This window comes from Tachypleus tridentatus, chromosome 10, assembly GCF_004210375.1.
Source record: "Tachypleus tridentatus isolate NWPU-2018 chromosome 10, ASM421037v1, whole genome shotgun sequence".
NCBI lineage: Eukaryota > Metazoa > Arthropoda > Merostomata > Xiphosura > Limulidae > Tachypleus > Tachypleus tridentatus.
In genome coordinates this window covers 105,971,603-105,979,965 of record NC_134834.1, presented here as the reverse complement: position 1 = coordinate 105,979,965, position 8,363 = coordinate 105,971,603, and positions in this window count along the sequence as shown.

Sequence of the window (8,363 nt, the reverse complement as noted above, 5' to 3'; positions counted from 1 at the left end):
TTTTTAACGTACATACACGAGTATGTTTGTGCTGATTTATTTGTAGCTTATGAATGGAATTTTTATTAATACGTGAAAAATACAAGGTTTCGTTAATTTTTGGTGAAGCTCCGTCTACTATTCTTGTTATAGGGAACACTTCCTGGTTGGACAGTGTGGCAAGACAACGCTTCTGAAACACCTAATTCGTCGCGTATACGGAAAGCTGTATTGAAGAAATCCAGCATACGTACGTATGGAATGACGTAAAGAATATTGTATTGGCTTCAGGAACTCGAATAACAAATGCCATTTGGGCCAAGGAAAATCCATGAGTCACAGAAATAACTTTTGCATTCCTCTAAGATGGTTATGTAGTGTATTTACATCTCTGACCAAATTTTGGGTCCATTCTTCCTTGACAAACGATCAGTTGGAAATTTGACGCAACAACTAGTAACTGAACATAGTATCGTGAATAGATGCACCATAACTAACATCGTGATGTGTTCTGGATGATACACATCCATCGTCTTGTAAAGTGATTACTTATGAAATATTTTGGTGAAGACAGGGTTCGCAGCCACCACTTCCATAATACTTTGCTGCTACATCGTTTCAACTCCAATTACTTCCAGTGACTACTGGGTGTGGGTCGTTCTGAAGTGAATCCGTAACGTTGCGACCATATATCAGCTTGATGTCGTGACTGAGGTTAAAATAACTCCTGAGAAAGTTGCGTTTTAACATGCAATACCATTGTCGGAAGAGTCACAGTTGGCCTATATGATAACATTGAACAGTTGCTATGGTGAAGTTTATAGTGTAACTTTCACAAACCAGTTGAATTAATCTTCCGTGATCTTTTATGCACGCACTAAAAATGTTGTACATTTATAACAATCTTTACCATTAGTCTTCAGTATTATAAAAACTATTGAAGAGAAAAAACAAGTTGTACAGCTTTATTCCTTAATGTATCTGATAAGAACGTGTACTTGGATTGGTGCATTTTGAATTTCGCGCAAAACTACACGAAGCATATCTGCGCTAGCCATCCCTAATTTAGCAATGATATTCTATAGGTAAGTCATCATCACCCGCCGCCAACTGTTGGCTATAATTTTATATAAATTAGTGGGGTTCACAGCAACTTTAAAGCCCCACCTCTAAAAGGACTAGCATGTGTGGTGGAACGAGGACTCGAACTTGCAACCCGAGCACCATAACCATGTCAAAAAGAAAAGAAAATAAAGTTTGCACTTTTAGCTTTTGCAATGTTAATAACTTAATTCTGCATAGCAGAACTGTCATATTATATTTCAACAACATTTTCCTACATATTTGTAAAATTTAATTTTTTTTTTAGCAATATGATGTGAAACATTGTAAGTATAGTCAACGTCCTGTGTTAATACAACAAGGGGTTTCTACTATTTTTTGAGGACACATACATGGAACTGTTTTACGACTGTCATAGAGGTAAGATGCCTCGGGATCCTCACGTTAGCGCGTTTCATTTCTCATAACAGAGCCATATCTGGCTCTCTGCTGTGTCCCCCGAGGGGAATCGTAGTCCTTATTTTAGCGTTTTAAGTCCAATAGAGGGTTTTATTTGGAAAAGCTTGTTTTCACGTTGCTGGTCCACGTTTGGAACAGTCACAGCAGTGATAGCGTCAGAGTAGCCACATTTAGCTACAGTGTCGGCGAGCTTGTTCCCGCGAATACCAACATAGCCTGGTATCCAGAAGAACTAGATAGAAGATGTTAATAAGAAATGGGCCAGTCTGTTTTGAATATCAGCGAGAATATGGTGAGGGCTAACGTAAAGCGATTCCGGGCTAACGAAGAACTAAGTGAATCGGTATATATATTATATAGTACAGTTTGTGTACTGCATAGCTTCTATGTGATCCAGGAAAAGAGAAATGGTGTACAATTCGGCTGTGAACACAGAAAGTGTAATGAGGGTTGCGTTTGCAACAACCGAATCACGCCAAACCATGGCAGAGCCCAAAGAGTCACCTGATTTCGAACTATCTATATAAATGGGAATGGAAGGATGGTTCGATAGATGTTCGGCAAATGGAAGGTGATACTTCCAATCAGAAGTATCTGCCTTCTTCAGATGACTTGAAAGAAAGGTCACATTTGGTGACAGTAATTAGCCGTGGTGAGATGGGCTGATCTGTGGATACCGATATATCATCCAAAATATAGACCCAATTCATCCAACTACACCTTGATATTAAGTCTAAAGGGAACAATGGCAGACCGTCTATTATGAAAACGTGTGGCCCACCGAGGAAGGAAAACAAACCCCATGTGGAATGTTGTGGTAAAGTTTTGACGTATACATTAAAGACAGTTGCAAACGACGAAGGTATAGAGGGGGTTCATGGGACTCCGTGTACAAACTCTGGACTGGAGAAGCGTGGAAGGCCCATGTGCAGAGCTGAAGCCCCTGATGGTAGAAATGGCCCAACATTTTCGAGGCCGAAGTCCTTGTGGAGACATAGAACAGACTCAGTCTAGTTTTGTTCTAATAAGGGCACGATAATTTTTTTTTTTTTTATCAGGAAAAATCGATCTTCCCAAAGAGGTAGAAGAGAGGACATGGAGAATGTTCAGTGCCCTTGTACAGTTGACACGTAGCTGCTTGATGTGTGAAATAAAGGCCAGCTTACAGTCAAAAGGTAAGCTCCAAGAACTTTGCCTCAGAGACCATAGGAAGCAGAACTTCAACAATACGAAGTTCAGGATCAGGGTGAAAACCCCATCGACGGCAAAAGTGCATGCAAAGAGTGTTGGAATGAGATAGGTTGTAATAGTTAGCTGTGGTCCACTTCAGTAAACAATTAAGGGCAGTCTGTAGCTGCTGCTCATTATTCCTGAAATTTGACGACTAACACGAGATATCGAATTCATTGACAAAGAAACCGTTTGCAACTGCAGGAATAGTTGTCAACCTTTGGCATTAATCTTTATAATGAAAAGTGTGACACTCAAAAAACAGCCCTGAGGGACTCCAAATTTCTGTGGGTAAGAATAGGAAATTGTCGACATCACACAGACCTGGAATAACAGATTCATTTAAAAATGTTTAATAAAAATTGGTAAATTGCCAGGCAACCCATACGAGTGGAGGTCTCGCAAGATACCAAACCTTTACATTGTATCATAAGCTTTCTCAAGATAAAAATACAGAGACTAGATGCCGTCGCTTGGAAAATGCTTCTCTGATTGATGTTTCAAGTCAAATCAGGTATTTCATGGTGAAGTGCAACCTACGGAACTCGCACTGAGTGGATAAGAGGAGGTTGTTTGATTTGAGGAACGAAACAAGACGAGCATTAACCATCTTTAGATCTTAAAGAGCTCGTCAAAAAATTGGACTGTAGTTCAAAGGGAATATTGTGATCCGTTCCAGGTTTAAGAAAAGGGAGTACAATAGCATGACGCCAAGCATCAGGAAAAGACATTCTCCTGCCAGATCCAGTTAAAACAGCTAGAATAATAGCAAGAAAAGCAGAAGAGAGATGGCACAACATGTTGTAATAAATATCAGGTCCGAGTGATGTACTGTAAGACCAATGAAGAGCAAGTTTAAGGTCCACCAGTGTGAGGGAGCAATTATAGTCATAGAGAAGATCAGCCAAGAAGGAGAGAGGTGATTGTTCTGCTCGTGGTTTAATTACTAAGAAGATGAGGGATGAAGCACAAGTGCTAGATGCATGAGAAAAGCTTTTGCCGAGAGTACTGGCGAAGCTCTGGGTATCAATTTCCTGGCCATTAGAACAAAATCGAGAGTGGACAGATATATACTAACCACTAACGTTTCGAATTTTGTCCCATATCAATTTGGAACTAGTGGTAGAAGAAATGCTAGAGGTACATTTTATCCAAGATTCCTTCTAGTTTTGACGTCTGATCTGCCGAGCATGTGCACGGGCCTGATATAATGCAATGCAGTTTAAAAATGTAGAATACCTTTGAAAGATATCTCAAGCTTGTTTGAGCTTTTCTTGTCATATGGCAGGCAGGATTCCCCCAAGGACGAAGATAATGTGGAAAACGTGTCGAGGTTTTAGGAATACAATGAGCAGCTGCCTAAACAACAAGTCAGTTATGGCTGCCACACATTCATCTATCGATGGCTTTCACACGATCGCAGGATCAAGTTCTGATAGAGCAGCGAAAGAAGGCCAGTTAGCCATCGAGGCACGTGGGTCGGATGGCACAGACCACAGCCAGTCTCTCTCGAAATGATTGGAAAATGATCACTGCCCCGTGAAAAGTAAAGGGGAGCAGATAGAGAGATCAACAGCAGTAAAAAACTGACTGTGTGTATGAAAATAAGTATACAAACCTGTATTGGTTCTGCTCCAAAAGCATATGCTCTTAGCACGACCCCTCCCATTAATACTAGCACCACACCAGAGGGGATTATGTCCATTAAAAATTCCCCAATAGTAAAGAAAGAGATGGTAACTGCTCACTGAGGAAATCAAGGTCTGATTGATTACAGATCTTTTCAGGAAGTAAGTAGTTAGAACAAATAGTAATGGTAGAACCAAAGGAAACACGTATGGCTACAGCCTCTAAAGGTGTATCAACTGACAAAGACAGGGTAGGTAGTACATGCTGATCAACCAGCAACGCTACCCCACCATGCACTCGTCCATCACACGACCTGTTGTTTCTGTAAAGGAAAACTGCCGAAGGGTGACTGTATTAGCAGGTTTCAGAAACGTTTCCTGTAAGGAAAGTCACGGGATAGTAAGAATCAAATCCTTGATGCCATCTATATTTGATCAAAAACCTCGCCAGTTCCACTGGATCAGAATGGCCAATGGTATTAAGGTGGAGGAGAATGTGGCGGAGAGATCTTCTGTTTGCAACCACATTTTTCTTTACTGAACGAACATCTATAAAACATCCATTGATCCTGCCGTGGATCAAGTAGGCAGGTCTGTCTGTGGACAAAGATTCCAATGACTGAGGGCATGAACAAATGATCGATTTACTTCTCGGGGTTGCAGAAGAGGATGGACCTGAGGAAACACTTGAAGTGAAACTGGACAGTCACTGGAAGGAGTGGTAGAGACAGATGGAAGTAGACATAGATACGTCAACCTTAATTATGGAGGGCATGAGATTAAGATGTTTTGCAAATGACTGTTGGAGGCACAGAAAGATCTGTCTGCACTCCACTGTGGCAGTGGAATGGAGTGAAGATGGAGTTGGGAACAATTTCCGAGCCTCTGGATAGGTGATATTATTAACAGTCTTTAAACTTCTCTTCTACCCATTTAAGGCAAGAAATAGAATAAGAGGGGTGTAAGCCACAACACTTAACACTGTGTGGTCCCAGGTTGCACTCTTAAGAGTCATGGTCTTCACCACCACAACGAGCACAAAGAATCACAGCATAATGTTTTTGAGTGACCAAACCACTGACACTGGAAACATCCGAGAGAGTTGGGAATGTAAGGTTGTACCTTGCAGTTCAGATAACCTGCTTTGATTGTGGGAAAAGGACGTGGTGGCGTAACACATTAATACAGAACATTGGTAGGATCCATAATTCCTTCATTACAAGTGAAGATTCGTCGCACTGCAGATACGCCTTCGCTAAAGAAACCAGCGAAGATCTCCGGCTCGGGAATGTTCTTTTGAAACAATTCAAAGTTGCATGGGGCATAACCTTAATGGGTATATCTCCAATGGTCTTTGATTAAGAGAAGTTTGGTATGTTGTGGTGAGGATAATTCCACCAAAATATCTCAGAGCGCAACTTCTTTACTGGCTGAGGGAAGCCAGAAAGTCTCTCTAATCCCTTTTGAATTAAAAATGGAGACATCTGCCCCAAAGATTTCTCAAATAAGGAATGGATAATCAGAAATTCAGGTGCAGAATCTGGCTGTAATATTGACTGTACAGAGTCGTCCATGTGTGGTAGTTTTCAATGATTTGTTTTTTTTCAATTTGTTTCATTTTATATTTTATTTTCTCAGGAAGAGGGTATCTATAATAAAAAAAGCTACATTTCAGTGCCCACTGATCCCACCCACCATAGAGTCCTACGAGGGGACGCAATGCAGCAACGCCAGGGTTTCGTGAGCACTATACCCAAAGACCAGTATCAGATATAATGTATATAACACCTGTTAAGAAATCCAACAGTGGTATTTGGTTGACCCTAGCCCAAGTGGAACAGCTAACTGACCCGAGAGGAGCCTTCCCAAGGGCGCCCGTCTACAAGAATTCAAGGCTAAAGTGGTGTGGTTAGGGTTGGACCCTTCAACCATCAGGATCCTCTCCTCTTCTTCACGGGTCGTCACACACGGCAAACATGTAGATGGATGTTTGGATCCCAGAGAAGATAAACTGAAATAACACAACCTTCTTTGAGAGGTCCCCTCACCATGTAGAGGAATCCACACCGGAGGAAAATAGATGGTTTTAAGAATAAGCTTAGATACATTATTGAAACCCAATACAGCAAATAAAACAAGTTTAGCATAAATATCACCAAACCCTGCCTCGAAAATAACATGTTGACTTACTTCACAACGTCCACCACCATTACAGCTTCTTGTGTGCGTCCCTACCACAGTTAATTATCTTTAAGCTAATACATAACATAGAACTGAATTTGCTGGCGTTATAAAGATTAGTAAAACAATTTTGGCAATAAACTTACAGAAAAATAAACCCGAATTTTATCTTACTGATAGTAATTAAAATTATACAAGTCAACGTTTCGCCTTGTAGTTTCAGGGTGCAATTTAACTACTAAGCAAAGTCTAGAACAAAAATTGTATCCGATGTCTCTTGAAGTACATTACGAACTACACAACATGGATAAACGTATGTGGACTCCCCTTCTCATTAGTGGGTTCGGCTATTTCAGCCACACCCATTGCTAGCAGGTGCATTCATCAAGCATACAGCTATGCAGCCTCCATAGACAAACATTAGCAGTATAGAATGGATCGTACTGAAGAGCTCAGTGACATGGGATTGTTACAGGATGCCACCTTTCAACAACTCAGTTCGTTAAATTTTTGTTCTGTTAGGGCTGCCCCAGTCAACTGCAAGTGTTGTTGTGAAGTGGAAACGTCTAGGAGCAACATCAGTTCAGCCACGAAGCGGTAGGCCACACAAGCTCACAGAACGGAACAGCCGAGTGCTGAAGTATGTAAAATCGTCCGTCCACAGCTGCAACACTCACTACAGAGTTCCAGTGGAAGCAACGTGAGCACAAGAACTGTTCGTCGGGAACTTCATCAAATGGGATTTCTAGGCCGAGCAGCAGCACACAAGCCTAAGATCACCATGCACAATGCCAAGCGTCGACTGGAGCACACCGCCATTAGACTCTGGAGCAGTTTAAACGAGTTCTCTGGAATGATGAATCACGCTCCACTATCTGGTAGTCTGGGTTTCACGGATGCCAGGAGAAATCTACCTGTCTGAATGCATAGTGCCAACTGTAAAGTATTATGCAGGAGGAATAATGATATGAGGCTGTTTTTATGATTTGGGCTGGATTCTTTAGTTCCAGTGAAGGAAAGTTTTAATGCTACAGAATACAATGACATTCTAGAGAATTGTGTCCAGCTTTGTATTTTTTTTGTATTTCAGCATGACGATGTCTCCATGCACAAAGCGAGGTCCACAAATACATGGTTTGTCGAGGTTAGTGCGAAAGAATTTGACTGGCCTGCACAGAACCCAGACCTCAACCCCATCGAACACCTTTGGGATGAATTGGAACGCTGACTGCGAACCAGGCCTTCTCGCCCGACATCATTTCTCGACCTCACTAATGCTCTTGTAGCTGAATAGGAGCGAATCCCCGCAACCATGTTCCAAAATCTAGTGAAAAATCTTTCCAGAAGAATGGAAGTTGTTATAGCAGCAAAAGTGGGACCAACTCCACACTAATGCCCATGGTTTTGGAATGAGATGTAACAAGCACATATGGGTGTGATGGTCGGGTGTCCACATACTTTGGCCATGTAGTGTATGTGGTCATTGTAAATGCATAAACACAATGTGTTGGCTGCACAAGACTAAGCCTAAATTGGATAAAACCAAAAATATACAGTTAGCCGCGTAGGCGACAAAAATATTAAAATTAAAGAATGGGTTAAACAATTACAGACTTCATCTTTTTTTTTTTATTTAACTACAGAAGGAACACATTTCGAGCTAAGACTTCTTGAGACAGTACGGCTTATAACAGAAAGGCGCATGTGTAAAATGTAAAAATTAAGTAAAAATTGAATGTTGAACGCGAAATTTCTCCGCAACATTACATATTGTACATTAACATTACAAGTCAAGTTAACAAGAGAGAGATATAAACAAAAACG